General features: G+C 39.7%; 6 non-coding genes across 6 annotated transcripts; all 6 read right to left on the minus strand.

The window, feature by feature from the left end:
* Positions 1-420: 420 nt before the first annotated feature.
* TRNAA-AGC (transfer RNA alanine (anticodon AGC)) lies at positions 421-493 on the minus strand. Its single transcript has one exon. It is a non-coding gene; the product is annotated as a tRNA-Ala (tRNA).
* A 330-nt stretch (positions 494-823) lies between these two features.
* Positions 824-896, minus strand: TRNAT-CGU (transfer RNA threonine (anticodon CGU)). Its single transcript has one exon. It is a non-coding gene; the product is annotated as a tRNA-Thr (tRNA).
* A 3,730-nt stretch (positions 897-4,626) lies between these two features.
* On the minus strand, positions 4,627-4,699 carry TRNAA-AGC (transfer RNA alanine (anticodon AGC)). The gene has a single exon. It is a non-coding gene; the product is annotated as a tRNA-Ala (tRNA).
* A 977-nt stretch (positions 4,700-5,676) lies between these two features.
* TRNAA-AGC (transfer RNA alanine (anticodon AGC)) lies at positions 5,677-5,749 on the minus strand. Its single transcript has one exon. It is a non-coding gene; the product is annotated as a tRNA-Ala (tRNA).
* Positions 5,750-7,130: 1,381 nt separating this feature from the next.
* Positions 7,131-7,203, minus strand: TRNAT-CGU (transfer RNA threonine (anticodon CGU)). Its single transcript has one exon. It is a non-coding gene; the product is annotated as a tRNA-Thr (tRNA).
* Positions 7,204-9,878: 2,675 nt separating this feature from the next.
* Positions 9,879-9,951, minus strand: TRNAA-AGC (transfer RNA alanine (anticodon AGC)). Its single transcript has one exon. It is a non-coding gene; the product is annotated as a tRNA-Ala (tRNA).
* Between the last annotated feature and the right edge of the window lie 5,050 nt (positions 9,952-15,001).

The following is a 15,001-nucleotide window of genomic DNA, read 5'->3' on the forward strand; positions in this document are numbered from 1 at the left end:
ATGCTCTACCGACTGAGCTAGCCGGGAGATTAAGAGTCTCATGCTCTACCGACTGAGCTAGCCGGGCTCCCTCCTTAAGACAGTATGCAGACCAATCCCTTTTTGTGAAAAAAATCAAATCCTGGATATTCCTCTACTCTTGTTTTGCAAGGAAAGCCAGATTTATACATCCTTCAGAGGACAGAGTGTCAAAAAAAATAAGAGAAAATGAAAACGGAAGTTGTGAGAACTTCATTTTGAGATTGCATAAGAATTCAAATTCCTCTCACATGCTAAAGAATACCTGAACCCTTTTGATTAAACCACTTTAGTTGTTATAATGAGACCATATTTGAAAGCCATCTGTGATTTTTCTGTTCTTACTCTGCAATGACCATGGGCAATGACAAGTTAAAAATAAAATGTATGCAAATTTTATAATGGAGAATGCGGGCATCGATCCCGCTACCTCTCGCATGCTAAGCGAGCGCTCTACCATTTGAGCTAATTCCCCTGTGTGTTTAATCTGCATAACATGAAAAAAGTAACCTTACTGCCTTCCACACTTTATTTGCAGTCCAATTGCCCATAACAGTGTTCAGTTCACTCCTAACTTATGCCTTACCTCCACTTATGGGATGTTTTACAGTTCAGGTTGGCGTGTTTACTACTCGAATATGAGTGGTATTGTGGTGTGTTCATCTAGACTCATACCCTACCTAATCTTGAAGTTAAATTTCCCACCAATGAGAAACCAAGGGAGATACCATTTTTGATAGTTATTGCATATCTAATGCAAGAATAATCACCAGATTATGAGAGTCCAGCAAAAATTACTAATTTTCCCCCGACATGGGGCTCGAACCCACTACCCTGAGATTACGAGTCTCATGCTCTACCGACTGAGCTAGCCAGGCTCCCACTTCAAGATGGTATGCAGACTAATCATTTTTTATGAAGGAAATCCATTCCTGGACAATTTTTGGGAGTTATTGCAGGTCTAATGCAAGATTAATCTCCATATTATGAGAGTCAATGCAATATTCAGGCAAAAATTACTCGTTTTCGCCCAACGTGGGGCTCGAACCCACGACCCTGAGATTACATGCTCTACCGACTGAGCTAGCCGGGCTCCCTCCTTAAGACAGTATGCAGACCAATCCCTTTTTGTGAAAAAAATCAAATCCTGGATATTCCTCTACTCTTGTTTTGCAACGAAAGCCAGATTTATACATCCTTCAGAGGACAGAGTGTCAAAAAAAATAAGAGAAAATGAAAACGGAAGTTGTGAGAACTTCATTTTGAGATTGCATAAGAATTCAAATTCCTCTCACATGCTAAAGAATACCTGATCCCTTTTGATTAAACCACTTTAGTTGCTATAATGAGACCATATTTGAAAGCCATTTGTGATTTTTCTGTTCTTACTCTGCAATGACCTTGGCAATGACAAGTTAAAAATAAAATGTATGCAAATTTTATAATGGAGAATGCGGGCATCAAGCCCGCTACCTCTCGCATGTTAAGCGAGCGCTTTACTATTTGAGCTAATTCCCCTGTGTGTTTAATCTGCATAACATGAAAAAAGTAACCTTACTGCGTTCCACACTTTATTTGCAGTCCAATTGCCCATAACAGTGTTCAGTTCACTCCTAACTTATGCCTTACCTCCACTTATGGGATGTTTTACAGTTCAGGTTGGCCTGTTTACTACTCGAATATGAGTGATATTGTGGTGTGTTCATCTAGACTCATACCCTAAATAATCTTGAAGTTAAATTTCCCACCAATGAGAAAGCAAGGGAGATACCATTTTTGATAGTTATTGCATGTCTAATGCAAGAATAATCACCAGATTATGAGAGTCCAGCAAAAATTACTCATTTTCGCCCAACGTGGGGCTCAAACCCACGACCCTGAGATTAAGAGTCTCATGCTCTACCGACTGAGCTAGCCGGGCTCCCACTTCAAGATGGTATGCAGACTAATCATTTTTTATGAAGGAAATCCATTCCTGGACAATTTTTGGGAGTTATTGCAGGTCTAATGCAAGATTAATCTCCATATTATGAGAGTCAATGCAATATTCAGGCAAAAATTACTCGTTTTCGCCCAACGTGGGGCTCGAACCCACGACCCTGAGATTAAGAGTCTCATGCTCTACCGACTGAGCTAGCCGGGCTCCCTCCTTAAGACAGTATGCAGACCAATCCCTTTTTGTGAAGAAAATCAAATCCTGGATATTCCTCTACTCTTGTTTTGCAAGGAAAGCCTGATTTATACATCCTTCAGAGGACAGAGTGTCAAAAAAAATAAGAGAAAATGAAAACGGAAGTTGTGAGAACTTCATTTTGAGATTGCATAAGAATTCAAATTCCTCTCACATGCTAAAGAATACCTGAACCCTTTTGATTAAACCACTTTAGTTGTTATAATGAGAGCATATTTGAAAGCCATCTGTGATTTTTCTGTTCTTACTCTGCAATGACCATGGGCAATGACAAGTTAAAAATAAAATGTATGCAAATTTTATAATGGAGAATGCGGGCATCAACCCCGCTACCTCTCGCATGCTAAGCGAGCGCTCTACCATTTGAGCTAATTCCCCTGAGTGTTTAATCTGCATAACATGAAAAAAGTAACCTCACTGCCTTCCACACTTTATTTGCAGTCCAATTGCCCATAACAGTGTTCAGTTCACTCCTAACTTATGCCTTACCTCCACTTATGGGATGTTTTACAAATCAGGTAGGCCTGTTTACTACTCGAATATGAGTGATATTGTGGTGTGTTCATCTAGACTCATACCCTACCTAATCTTGAAGTTAAATTTCCCACCAATGAGAAACCAAGGGAGATACCATTTTTGATAGTTATTGCATGTCTAATGCAAGAATAATCACCAGATTATGAGAGTCCAGCAAAAATTACTCATTTTCGCCCAACGTGGGGCTCGAACCCACGACCCTGAGATTAAGAGTCTCATGCTATACCGACTGAGCTAGCCGGGCTCCCACTTCAAGATGGTATGCAGACTAATCATTTTTTATGAAGGAAATCCATTCCTGGACAATTTTTGGGAGTTATTGCAGGTCTAATGCAAGATTAATCTCCATATTATGAGAGTCAATGCAATATTCAGGCAAAAATTACTCGTTTTCGCCCAACGTGGAGCTCGAACCCACGACCCTGAGATTAAGAGTCTCATGCTCTACCGACTGAGCTAGCCGGGCTCCCTCCTTAAGACAGTATGCAGACCAATCCCTTTTTGTGAAAAAAATCAAATCCTGGATATTCCTCTACTCTTGTTTTGCAAGGAAAGCCAGATTTATACATCCTTCAGAGGACAGAGTGTCAAAAAAAATAAGAGAAAATGAAAATGGAAGTTGTGAAAACTTCATTTTGAGATTGCATAAGAATTCAAATTCCTCTCACATGCTAAAGAATACCTGAACCCTTTTGATTAAACAACTTTAGTTGTAATAATGAGACCATATTTGAAAGCCATTTGTGATTTTTCTGTTCTTACTCTGCAATGACCTTGGCAATGACAAGTTAAAAATAAAATGTATGCAAATTTTATAATGGAGAATGCGGGCATCAAGCCCGCTACCTCTCGCATGCTAAGCGAGCGCTTTACTATTTGAGCTAATTCCCCTGTGTGTTTAATCTGCATAACATGAAAAAAGTAACCTTACTGCGTTCCACACTTTATTTGAAGTCCAATTGCCCATAACAGTGTTCAGTTCACTCCTAACTTATGCCTTACCTCCACTTATGGGATGTTTTACAGTTCAGGTTGGCCTGTTTACTACTCGAATATGAGTGATATTGCGCTGTGTTCATCTAGACTCATACCCTAGCTAATCTTGAAGTTAAATTTCCCACCAATGAGAAACCAAGGGAGATACCATTTCTGATAGTTATTGCATGTCTAATGCAAGAATATTCACCAGATTATGAGAGTCAATGCAATAATCCAGCAAAAATTACTCATTTTCGCCCAACGTGGGGCTCGAACCCACGACCCTGAGATTAAGAGTCTCATGCTCTACCGACTGAGCTAGCCGGGCTCCCACTTCAAGATGGTATGCAGACTAATCATTTTTTATGAAGGAAATCCATTCCTGGACAATTTTTGGGAGTTACTGCAGGTCTAATGCAAGATTAATCTCCATATTATGAGAGTCAATGCAATATTCAGGAAAAAATTACTCGTTTTCGCCCAACATGGGGCTTGAACCCACGACCCTGAGATTAAGAGTCTCATGCTCTACCGACTGAGCTAGCCGGGCTCCCTCCTTAAGACAGTATGCAGACCAATCCCTTTTTGTGAAAAAAATCAAATCCTGGATATTCCTCTACTCTTGTTTTGCAAGGAAAGCCAGATTTATACATCCTTCAGAGGACAGAGTGTCAAAAAAAATAAGAGAAAATGAAAATGGAAGTTGTGAGAACTTCCTTTTGAGATTGCATAAGAATTCAAATTCCTCTCACATGCTAAAGAATACCTGAACCATTTTGATTAAACCACTTTAGTTGTTATAATGAGACCATATTTGAAAGCCATCTGTGATTTTTCTGTTCTTACTTGCAATGACCATGAGCAATGACAAGTTAAAAATAAAATGTATGCAAATTTTATAATGGAGAATGCGGGCATCGATCCCGCTACCTCTCGCATGCTAAGCGAGCGCTCTACCATTTGAGCTAATTCCCCTGTGTGTTTAATCTTCATAACATGAAAAAAGTAACCTCACTGCCTTCCACACTTTATTTGAAGTCCAATTGCCCATAACAGTGTTCAGTTCACTCCTAACTTATGCCTTACCTCCACTTATGGGATGTTTTACAGTTCAGGTTGGCCTGTTTACTACTCGAATATGAGTGATATTGTGGTGTGTTCATCTAGACTCATACCCTACCTAATCTTGAAGTTAAATTTCCCACCAATGAGAAACCAAGGGAGATACCATTTTTGATAGTTATTGCATGTCTAATGCAAGAATAATCACCAGATTATGAGAGTCCAGCAAAAATTACTCATTTTCGCCCAACGTGGAGCTCGAACCCACGACCCTGAGATTAAAAGTCTCATGCTCTACCGACTGAGCTAGCCGGGCTCCCACTTCAAGATGGTATGCAGACTAATCATTTTTTATGAAGGAAATCCAGTCCTGGACAATTTTTGGGAGTTATTGCAGGTCTAATGCAAGATTAATCTCCATATTATGAGAGTCAATGCAATATTCAGGCAAAAATTACTCGTTTTCGCCCAATGTGGGGCTCGAACCCACGACCCTGAGATTAAGAGTCTCATGCTCTACCGACTGAGCTAGCCGGGCTCCCTCCTTAAGACAGTATGCAGACCAATCCCTTTTTGTGAAAAAAATCAAATCCTGGATATTCCTCTACTCTTGTTTTGCAAGGAAAGCCAGATTTATACATCCTTCAGAGGACAGAGTGTCAAAAAAATAAGAGAAAATGAAAACGGAAGTTGTGAGAACTTCATTTTGAGATTGCATAAGAATTCAAATTCCTCTCACATGCTAAAGAATACCTGAACCCTTTTGATTAAACCACTTTAGTTGTTATAATGAGACCATATTTGAAAGCCATCTGTGATTTTTCTGTTCTTACTCTGCAATGACCATGGGCAATGACAAGTTAAAAATAAAATGTATGCAAATTTTATAATGGAGAATGCGGGCATCGATCCCGCTACCTCTCGCATGCTAAGCGAGCGCTCTACCATTTGAGCTAATTCCCCTGTGTGTTTAATCTGCATAACATGAAAAAAGTAACCTCACTGCCTTCCACACTTTATTTGAAGTCCAATTGCCCATAACAGTGTTCAGTTCACTCCTAACTTATGCCTTACCTCCACTTATGGGATGTTTTACAGTTCAGGTTGGCCTGTTTACTACTCGAATATGAGTGATATTGTGGTGTGTTCATCTAGACTCATACCCTACCTAATCTTGAAGTTAAATTTCCTACCAATGAGAAACCAAGGGAGATACCATTTTTGATAGTTATTGCATGTCTAATGCAAGAATAATCACCAGATTATGAGAGTCCAGCAAAAATGACTCATTTTCGCCCAACGTGGAGCTCGAACCCACGACCCTGAGATTAAAAGTCTCATGCTCTACCGACTGAGCTAGCCGGGCTCCCACTTCAAGATGGTATGCAGACTAATCATTTTTTATGAAGGAAATCCAGTCCTGGACAATTTTTGAGAGTTATTGCAGGTCTAATGCAAGATTAATCTCCATATTATGAGAGTCAATGCAATATTCAGGCAAAAATTACTCGTTTTCGCCCAACGTGGGGCTCGAACCCACGACCCTGAGATTAAGAGTCTCATGCTCTACCGACTGAGCTAGCCGGGCTCCCTCCTTAAGACAGTATGCAGACCAATCCCTTTTTGTGAAAAAAATCAAATCCTGGATATTCCTCTACTCTTGTTTTGCAAGGAAAGCCAGATTTATACATCCTTCAGAGGACAGAGTGTCAACAAAAATAAGAGAAAATGAAAACGGAAGTTGTGAGAACTTCATTTTGAGATTGCATAAGAATTCAAATTCCTCTCACATGCTAAAGAATACCTGAACCCTTTTGATTAAACCACTTTAGTTGTTATAATGAGACCATATTTGAAAGCCATCTGTGATTTTTCTGCTCTTACTCTGCAATGACCATGGGCAATGACAAGTTAAAAATAAAATGTATGCAAATTTTATAATGGAGAATGCGGGCATCAATCCCGCTACCTCTCGCATGCTAAGCGAGCGCTCTACCATTTGAGCTAATTCCCCTGTGTGTTTAATCTGCATAACATGAAAAAAGTAACCTCACTGCCTTCCACACTTTATTTGCAGTCCAATTGCCCATAACAGTGTTCAGTTCACTCCTAACTTATGCCTTACCTCCACTTATGGGATGTTTTACAGTTCAGGTTGGCCTGTTTACTACTCGAATATGAGTGGTATTGTGGTGTGTTCATCTAGACTCATACCCTACCTAATCTTGAAGTTAAATTTCCCACCAATGAGAAACCAAGGGAGATACCATTTTTGATAGTTATTGCATATCTAATGTAAGAATAATCACCAGATTATGAGAGTCCAGCAAAAATTACTCATTTTCGCCCGACGTGGGGCTTGAACCCACGACCCTGAGATTACGAGTCTCATGCTCTACCGACTGAGCTAGCCAGGCTCCCACTTCAAGATGGTATGCAGACTAATCATTTATTATGAAGGAAATCCATTCCTGGACAATTTTGGGGAGTTATTGCAGGTCTAATGCAAGATTAATCTCCATATTATGAGAGTCAATGCAATATTCAGGCAAAAATTACTCGTTTTCGCCCAACGTGGGGCTCGAACCCACGACCCTGAGATTAAGAGTCTCATGCTCTACCGACTGAGCTAGCCGGGCTCCCTCCTTAAGACAGTATGCAGACCAATCCCTTTTTGTGAAAAAAATCAAATCCTGGATATTCCTCTACTCTTGTTTTGCAAGGAAAGCCAGATTTATACATCCTTCAGAGGACAGAGTGTCAAAAAAAATAAGAGAAAATGAAAACGGAAGTTGTGAGAACTTCATTTTGAGATTGCATAAGAATTCAAATTCCTCTCACATGCTAAAGAATATCTGAACCCTTCTGATTAAACCACTTTAGTTGTTATAATGAGACCATATTTGAAAGCCATCTGTGATTTTTCTGTTCTTACTCTGCAATGACCTTGGCAATGACAAGTTAAAAATAAAATGTATGCAAATTTTATAATGGAGAATGCGGGCATCGATCCCGCTACCTCTTGCATGCTAAGCGAGCGCTCTACCATTTGAGCTAATTCCCCTGTGTGTTTAATCTGCATAACATGAAAAAAGTAACCTCACTGCCTTCCACACTTTATTTGAAGTCCAATTGCCCATAACAGTGTTCAGTTCACTCCTAACTTATGCCTTACCTCCACTTATGGGATGTTTTACAGTTCAGGTTGGCATGTTTACTACTCGAATATGAGTGATATTGTGGTGTGTTCATCTAGACTCATACCCTACCTAATCTTGAAGTTAAATTTCCCACTAATGAGAAACCAAGGGAGATACCATTTTTGATAGTTATTGCATGTCTAATGCAAGAATAATCACCAGATTATGAGAGTCCAGCAAAAATTACTCATTTTCTCCCAACGTGGGGCTTGAACCCACGACCCTGAGATTAAGAGTCTCATGCTCTACCGACTGAGCTAGCCGGGCTCCCACTTCAAGATGGTATGCAGACTAATCATTTTTTATGAAGGAAATCCATTCCTGGACAATTTTTGGGAGTTATTGCAGGTCTAATGCAAGATTAATCTCCATATTATGAGAGTCAATGCAATATTCAGGCAAAAATTACTCGTTTTCGCCCAACGTGGAGCTCGAACCCACGACCCTGAGATTAAGAGTCTCATGCTCTACCGACTGAGCTAGCCGGGCTCCCTCCTTAGGACAGTATGCAGACCAATCCCTTTTTGTGAAGAAAATCAAATCCTGGATATTCCTCTACTCTTGTTTTGCAAGGAAAGCCTGATTTATACATCCTTCAGAGGACAGAGTGTCAAAAAAAATAAGAGAAAATGAAAATGGAAGTTGTGAAAACTTCATTTTGAGATTGCATAAGAATTCAAATTCCTCTCACATGCTAAAGAATACCTGAACCCTTTTGATTAAACAACTTTAGTTGTAATAATGAGACCATATTTGAAAGCCATTTGTGATTTTTCTGTTCTTACTCTGCAATGACCTTGGCAATGACAAGTTAAAAATAAAATGTATGAACATTTTATAATGGAGAATGCGGGCATCAAGCCCGCTACCTCTCGCATGCTAAGCGAGCGCTTTACTATTTGAGCTAATTCCCCTGTGTGTTTAATCTGCATAACATAAAAAAAGTAACCTTACTGCGTTCCACACTTTATTTGAAGTCCAATTGCCCATTACAGTGTTCAGTTCACTCCTAACGTATGCCTTACCTCCACTTATGGGATGTTTTACAGTTCAGGTTGGCCTGTTTACTACTCGAATATGAGTGATATTGCGCTGTGTTCATCTAGACTCATACCCTAGCTAATCTTGAAGTTAAATTTCCCACCAATGAGAAACCAAGGGAGATACCATTTCTGATAGTTATTGCATGTCTAATGCAAGAATAATCACCAGATTATGAGAGTCCAGCAAAAATTACTCATTTTCGCCCAACGTGGAGCTCGAACCCACGACCCTGAGATTAAAAGTCTCATGCTCTACCGACTGAGCTAGCCGGGCTGCCACTTCAAGATGGTATGCAGACTAATAATTTTTTATGAAGGAAATCCAGTCCTGGACAATTTTTGGGAGTTATTGCAGGTCTAATGCAAGATTAATCTCCATATTATGAGAGTCAATGCAATATTCAGGCAAAAATTACTAGTTTATGCCCAACGTGGGGCTCGGACCCACGACCCTGAGATTAAGAGTCTCATGCTCTACCGACTGAGCTAGCCGGGCTCCCCCCTTAAGACAGTATGCAGACCAATCACTTTTTGTGAAAAAAATCAAATCCTGGATATTCCTCTACTCTTGTTTTGCAAGGAAAGCCAGATTTATACATCCTTCAGAGGACAGAGTGTCAAAAAAAATAAGAGAAAATGAAAACGGAAGTTGTGAGAACTTCATTTTGAGATTGCATAAGAATTCAAATTCCTCTCACATGCTAAAGAATACCTGAACCCTTTTTATTAAACCACTTTAGTTGTTATAATGAGACCATATTTGAAAGCCATCTGTGATTTTTTTGTTCTTACTCTGCAATGACCATGGGCAATGACAAGTTAAAAATAAAATGTATGCAAATTTTATAATGGAGAATGCGGGCATCGATCCCGCTACCTCTCGCATGCTAAGCGAGCGCTCTACCATTTGAGCTAATTCCCCTGTGTGTTTAATCTGCATAACATGAAAAAAGTAACCTCACTGCCTTCCACACTTTATTTGCAGTCCAATTGCCCATAACAGTGTTCAGTTCACTCCTAACTTATGCCTTACCTCCACTTATGGGATGTTTTACAGTTCAGGTTGGCCTGTTTACTACTCGAATATGAGTGATATTGTGGTGTGTTCATCTAGACTCATACCCTACCTAATCTTGAAGTTAAATTTCCCACCAATGAGAAACCAAGGGAGATACCATTTTTGATAGTTATTGCATGTCTAATGCAAGAATAATCACCAGATTATGAGAGTCCAGCAAAAATTACTCATTTTCGCCCGACGTGGGGCTCGAACCCACGACCCTGAGATTAAGAGTCTCATGCTCTACCGACTGAGCTAGCCAGGCTCCCACTTCAAGATGGTATGCAGACTAATCATTTTTTATGAAGGAAATCCATTCCTGGACAATTTTTGGGAGTTATTGCAGGTCTAATGCAAGATTAATCTCCATATTATGAGAGTCAATGCAATATTCATGCAAAAATTACTCGTTTTCGCACAACGTGGGGCTCGAACCCACGACCCTGAGATTAAGAGTCTCATGCTCTACCGACTGAGCTAGCCGGGATCCCTCCTTAAGACAGTATGCAGACCAATCCCTTTTTGTGAAGAAAATCAAATCCTGGATATTCCTCTACTCTTGTTTTGCAAGGAAAGCCTGATTTATACATCCTTCAGAGGACAGAGTGTCAAAAAAATAAGAGAAAATGAAAATGGAAGTTGTGAAAACTTCATTTTGAGATTGCATAAGAATTCAAATTCCTCTCATATGCTAAAGAATACCTGAACCCTTTTGATTAAACCACTTTAGTTGTTATAATGAGACCATATTTGAAAGCCATCTGTGATTTTTCTGTTCTTACTCTGCAATGACCTTGGCAATGACAAGTTAAAAATAAAATGTATGCAAATTTTATAATGGAGAATGCGGGCATCGAGCCCGCTACCTCGCGCATGATAAGCGAGCGCTTTACTATTTGAGCTAATTCCCCTGTGTGTTTAATCTGCATAACATGAAAAAAGTAACCTTACTGCGTTCCACACTTTATTTGAAGTCCAATTGCCCATAACAGTGTTCAGTTCACTCCTAACTTATGCCTTACCTCCACTTATGGGATGTTTTACAGTTCAGGTTGGCCTGTTTACTACTCGAATATGAGTGATATTGCGCTGTGTTCATCTAGACTCATACCCTAGCTAATCTTGAAGTTAAATTTCCCACCAATGAGAAACCAAGGGAGATACCATTTCTGATAGTTATTGCATGTCTAATGCAAGAATATTCACCAGATTATGAGAGTCAATGCAATAATCCAGCAAAAATTACTCATTTTCGCCCAACGTGGGGCTCGAACCCACGACCCTGAGATTAAGAGTCTCATGCTCTACCGACTGAGCTAGCCCGGCTCCCTCCTTAAGACAGTATGCAGACCAATCCCTTTTTGTGAAAAAAATCAAATCCTGGATATTCCTCTACTCTTGTTTTGCAAGGAAAGCCAGATTTATACATCCTTCAGAGGACAGAGTGTCCAAAAAAATAAGAGAAAATGAAAATGGAAGTTGTGAGAACTTCATTTTGAGATTGCATAAGAATTCAAATTCCTCTCACATGCTAAAGAATACCTGAACTCTTTTGATTAAACCACTTTAGTTGTTATAATGAGACCATATTTGAAAGCCATCTGTGATTTTTCTGTTCTTACTCTGCAATGACCTTGGCAATGACAAGTTAAAAATAAAATGTATGCAAATTTTATAATGGAGAATGCGGGCATCAAGCCCGCTACCTCTTGCATGCTAAGCGAGCTCTTTACTATTTGAGCTAATTCCCCTGTGTGTTTAATCTGCATAACATGAAAAAAGTAACCTTACTGAGTTCCACACTTTATTTGAAGTCCGAGTGCCCATAACAGTGTTCAGTTCACTCCTAACTTATGCCTTACCTCCACTTATGGGATGTTTTACAGTTCAGGTTGGCCTGTTTACTACTCGAATATGAGTGATATTGCGCTGTGTTCATCTAGACTCATACCCTAGCTAATCTTGAAGTTAAATTTCCCACCAATGAGAAACCAAGGGAGATACCATTTCTGATAGTTATTGCATGTCTAATGCAAGAATATTCACCAGATTATGAGAGTCAATGCAATAATCCAGCAAAAATTACTCATTTTCGCCCAACGTGGGGCTCGAACCCACGACCCTGAGATTAAGAGTCTCATGCTCTACCGACTGAGCTAGCCGGGCTCCCACTTCAAGATGGTATGCAGACTAATCATTTTTTATGAAGGAAATCCATTCCTGGACAATTTTTGGGAGTTATTGCAGGTCTAATGCAAGATTAATCTCCATATTATGAGAGTCAATGCAATATTTAGGAAAAAATTACTCGTTTTCGCCCAACGTGGGGCTCGAACCCACGACCCTGAGGATAAGAGTCTCATGCTCTACCGACTGAGCTAGCCGGGCTCCCTCCTTAAGACAGTATGCAGACCAATCCCTTTTTGTGAAAAAAATCAAATCCTGGATATTCCTCTACTCTTGTTTTGCAAGGAAAGCCAGATTTATACATCCTTCAGAGGACAGAGTGTCAAAAAAAATAAGAGAAAATGAAAATGGAAGTTGTGAGAACTTCATTTTGAGATTGCATAAGAATTCAAATTCCTCTCACATGCTAAAGAATACCTGAACCCTTTTGATTAAACCACTTTAGTTGTTATAATGAGACCATATTTGAAAGCCATCTGTGATTTTTCTGTTCTTACTCTGCAATGACCATGGGCAATGACAAGTTAAAAATAAAATGTATGCAAATTTTATAATGGAGAATGCGGGCATCGATCCCACTACCTTTCGCATGCTAAGCGAGCGCTCTACCATTTGAGCTAATTCCCCTGTGTCTTTAATCTGCATAACATGAAAAAAGTAACCTTACTGCCTTCCACACTTTATTTGAAGTCCAATTGCCCATAACAGTGTTCAGTTCACTCCTAACTTATGCCTTACCTCCACTTATGGGATGTTTTACAGTTCAGGTTGGCCTGTTTACTACTCGAATATGAGTGATATTGTGGTGTGTTCATCTAGACTCATACCCTACCTAATCTTGAAGTTAAATTTCCCACCAATGAGAAACCAAGGGAGATACCATTTTTGATAGTTATTGCATGTCTAATGCAAGAATAATCACCAGATTATGAGAGTCCAGCAAAAATTACTCATTTTCGCCCAACGTGGAGCTCGAACCCACGACCCTGAGATTAAAAGTCTCATGCTCTACCGACTGAGCTAGCCGGGCTGCCACTTCAAGATGGTATGCAGACTAATCATTTTTTATGAAGGAAATCCAGTCCTGGACAATTTTTGGGAGTTATTGCAGGTCTAATGCAAGATTAATCTCCATATTATGAGAGTCAATGCAATATTCAGGCAAAAATTACTAGTTTTCGCCCAACGTGGGGCTCGAACCCACGACCCTGAGATTAAGAGGCTCATGCTCTACCGACTGAGCTAGGCGAGCTCCCTCCTTAAGACAGTATGCAGACCAATCCCTTTTTGTGTAAAAAATCAAATCCTGGATATTCCTCTACTCTTGTTTTGCAAGGAAAGCCAGATTTATACATCCTTCAGAGGACAGAGTGTCAAAAAAAATAAGAGAAAATGAAAACGGAAGTTGTGAGAACTTCATTTTGAGATTGCATAAGAATTCAAATTCCTCTCACATGCTAAAGAATACCTGAACCCTTTTTATTAAACCACTTTAGTTGTTATAATGAGACCATATTTGAAAGCCATCTGTGATTTTTCTGTTCTTACTCTGCAATGACCATGGGCAATGACAAGTTAAAAATAAAATGTATGCAAATTTTATAATGGAGAATGCGGGCATCAATCCCGCTACCTCGCGCATGCTAAGCGAGCGCTCTACCATTTGAGCTAATTCCCCTGTGTGTTTAATCTGCATAACATGAAAAAAGTAACCTCACTGCCTTCCACACTTTATTTGCAGTCCAATTGCCCATAACAGTGTTCAGTTCACTCCTAACTTATGCCTTACCTCCACTTATGGGATGTTTTACAGTTCAGGTTGGCCTGTTTACTACTCGAATATGAGTGATATTGTGGTGTGTTCATCTAGACTCATACCCTACCTAATCTTGAAGTTAAATTTCCCACCAATGAGAAACCAAGGGAGATACCATTTTTGATAGTTATTGCATGTCTAATGCAAGAATAATCACCAGATTATGAGAGTCCAGCAAAAATTACTCATTTTCGCCCGACGTGGGGCTCGAACCCACGACCCTGAGATTAAGAGTCTCATGCTCTACCGACTGAGCTAGCCAGGCTCCCACTTCAAGATGGTATGCAGACTAATCATTTTTTATGAAGGAAATCCATTCCTGGACAATTTTTGGGAGTTATTGCAGGTCTAATGCAAGATTAATCTCCATATTATGAGAGTCAATGCAATATTTAGGAAAAAATTACTCGTTTTCGCCCAACGTGGGGCTCGAACCCACGACCCTGAGGATAAGAGTCTCATGCTCTACCGACTGAGCTAGCCGGGCTCCCTCCTTAAGACAGTATGCAGACCAATCCCTTTTTGTGAAAAAAATCAAATCCTGGATATTCCTCTACTCTTGTTTTGCAAGGAAAGCCAGATTTATACATCCTTCAGAGGACAGAGTGTCAAAAAAAATAAGAGAAAATGAAAATGGAAGTTGTGAGAACTTCATTTTGAGATTGCATAAGAATTCAAATTCCTCTCACATGCTAAAGAATACCTGAACCCTTTTGATTAAACCACTTTAGTTGTTATAATGAGACCATATTTGAAAGCCATCTGTGATTTTTCTGTTCTTACTCTGCAATGACCATGGGCAATGACAAGTTAAAAATAAAATGTATGCAAATTTTATAATGGAGAATGCGGGCATCGATCCCACTACCTCTCGCATGCTAAGCGAGCGCTCTACCATTTGAGCTAATT

This window comes from Lissotriton vulgaris, chromosome 1_1 (assembly GCF_964263255.1).
Source record: "Lissotriton vulgaris chromosome 1_1, aLisVul1.2, whole genome shotgun sequence".
NCBI lineage: Eukaryota > Metazoa > Chordata > Amphibia > Caudata > Salamandridae > Lissotriton > Lissotriton vulgaris.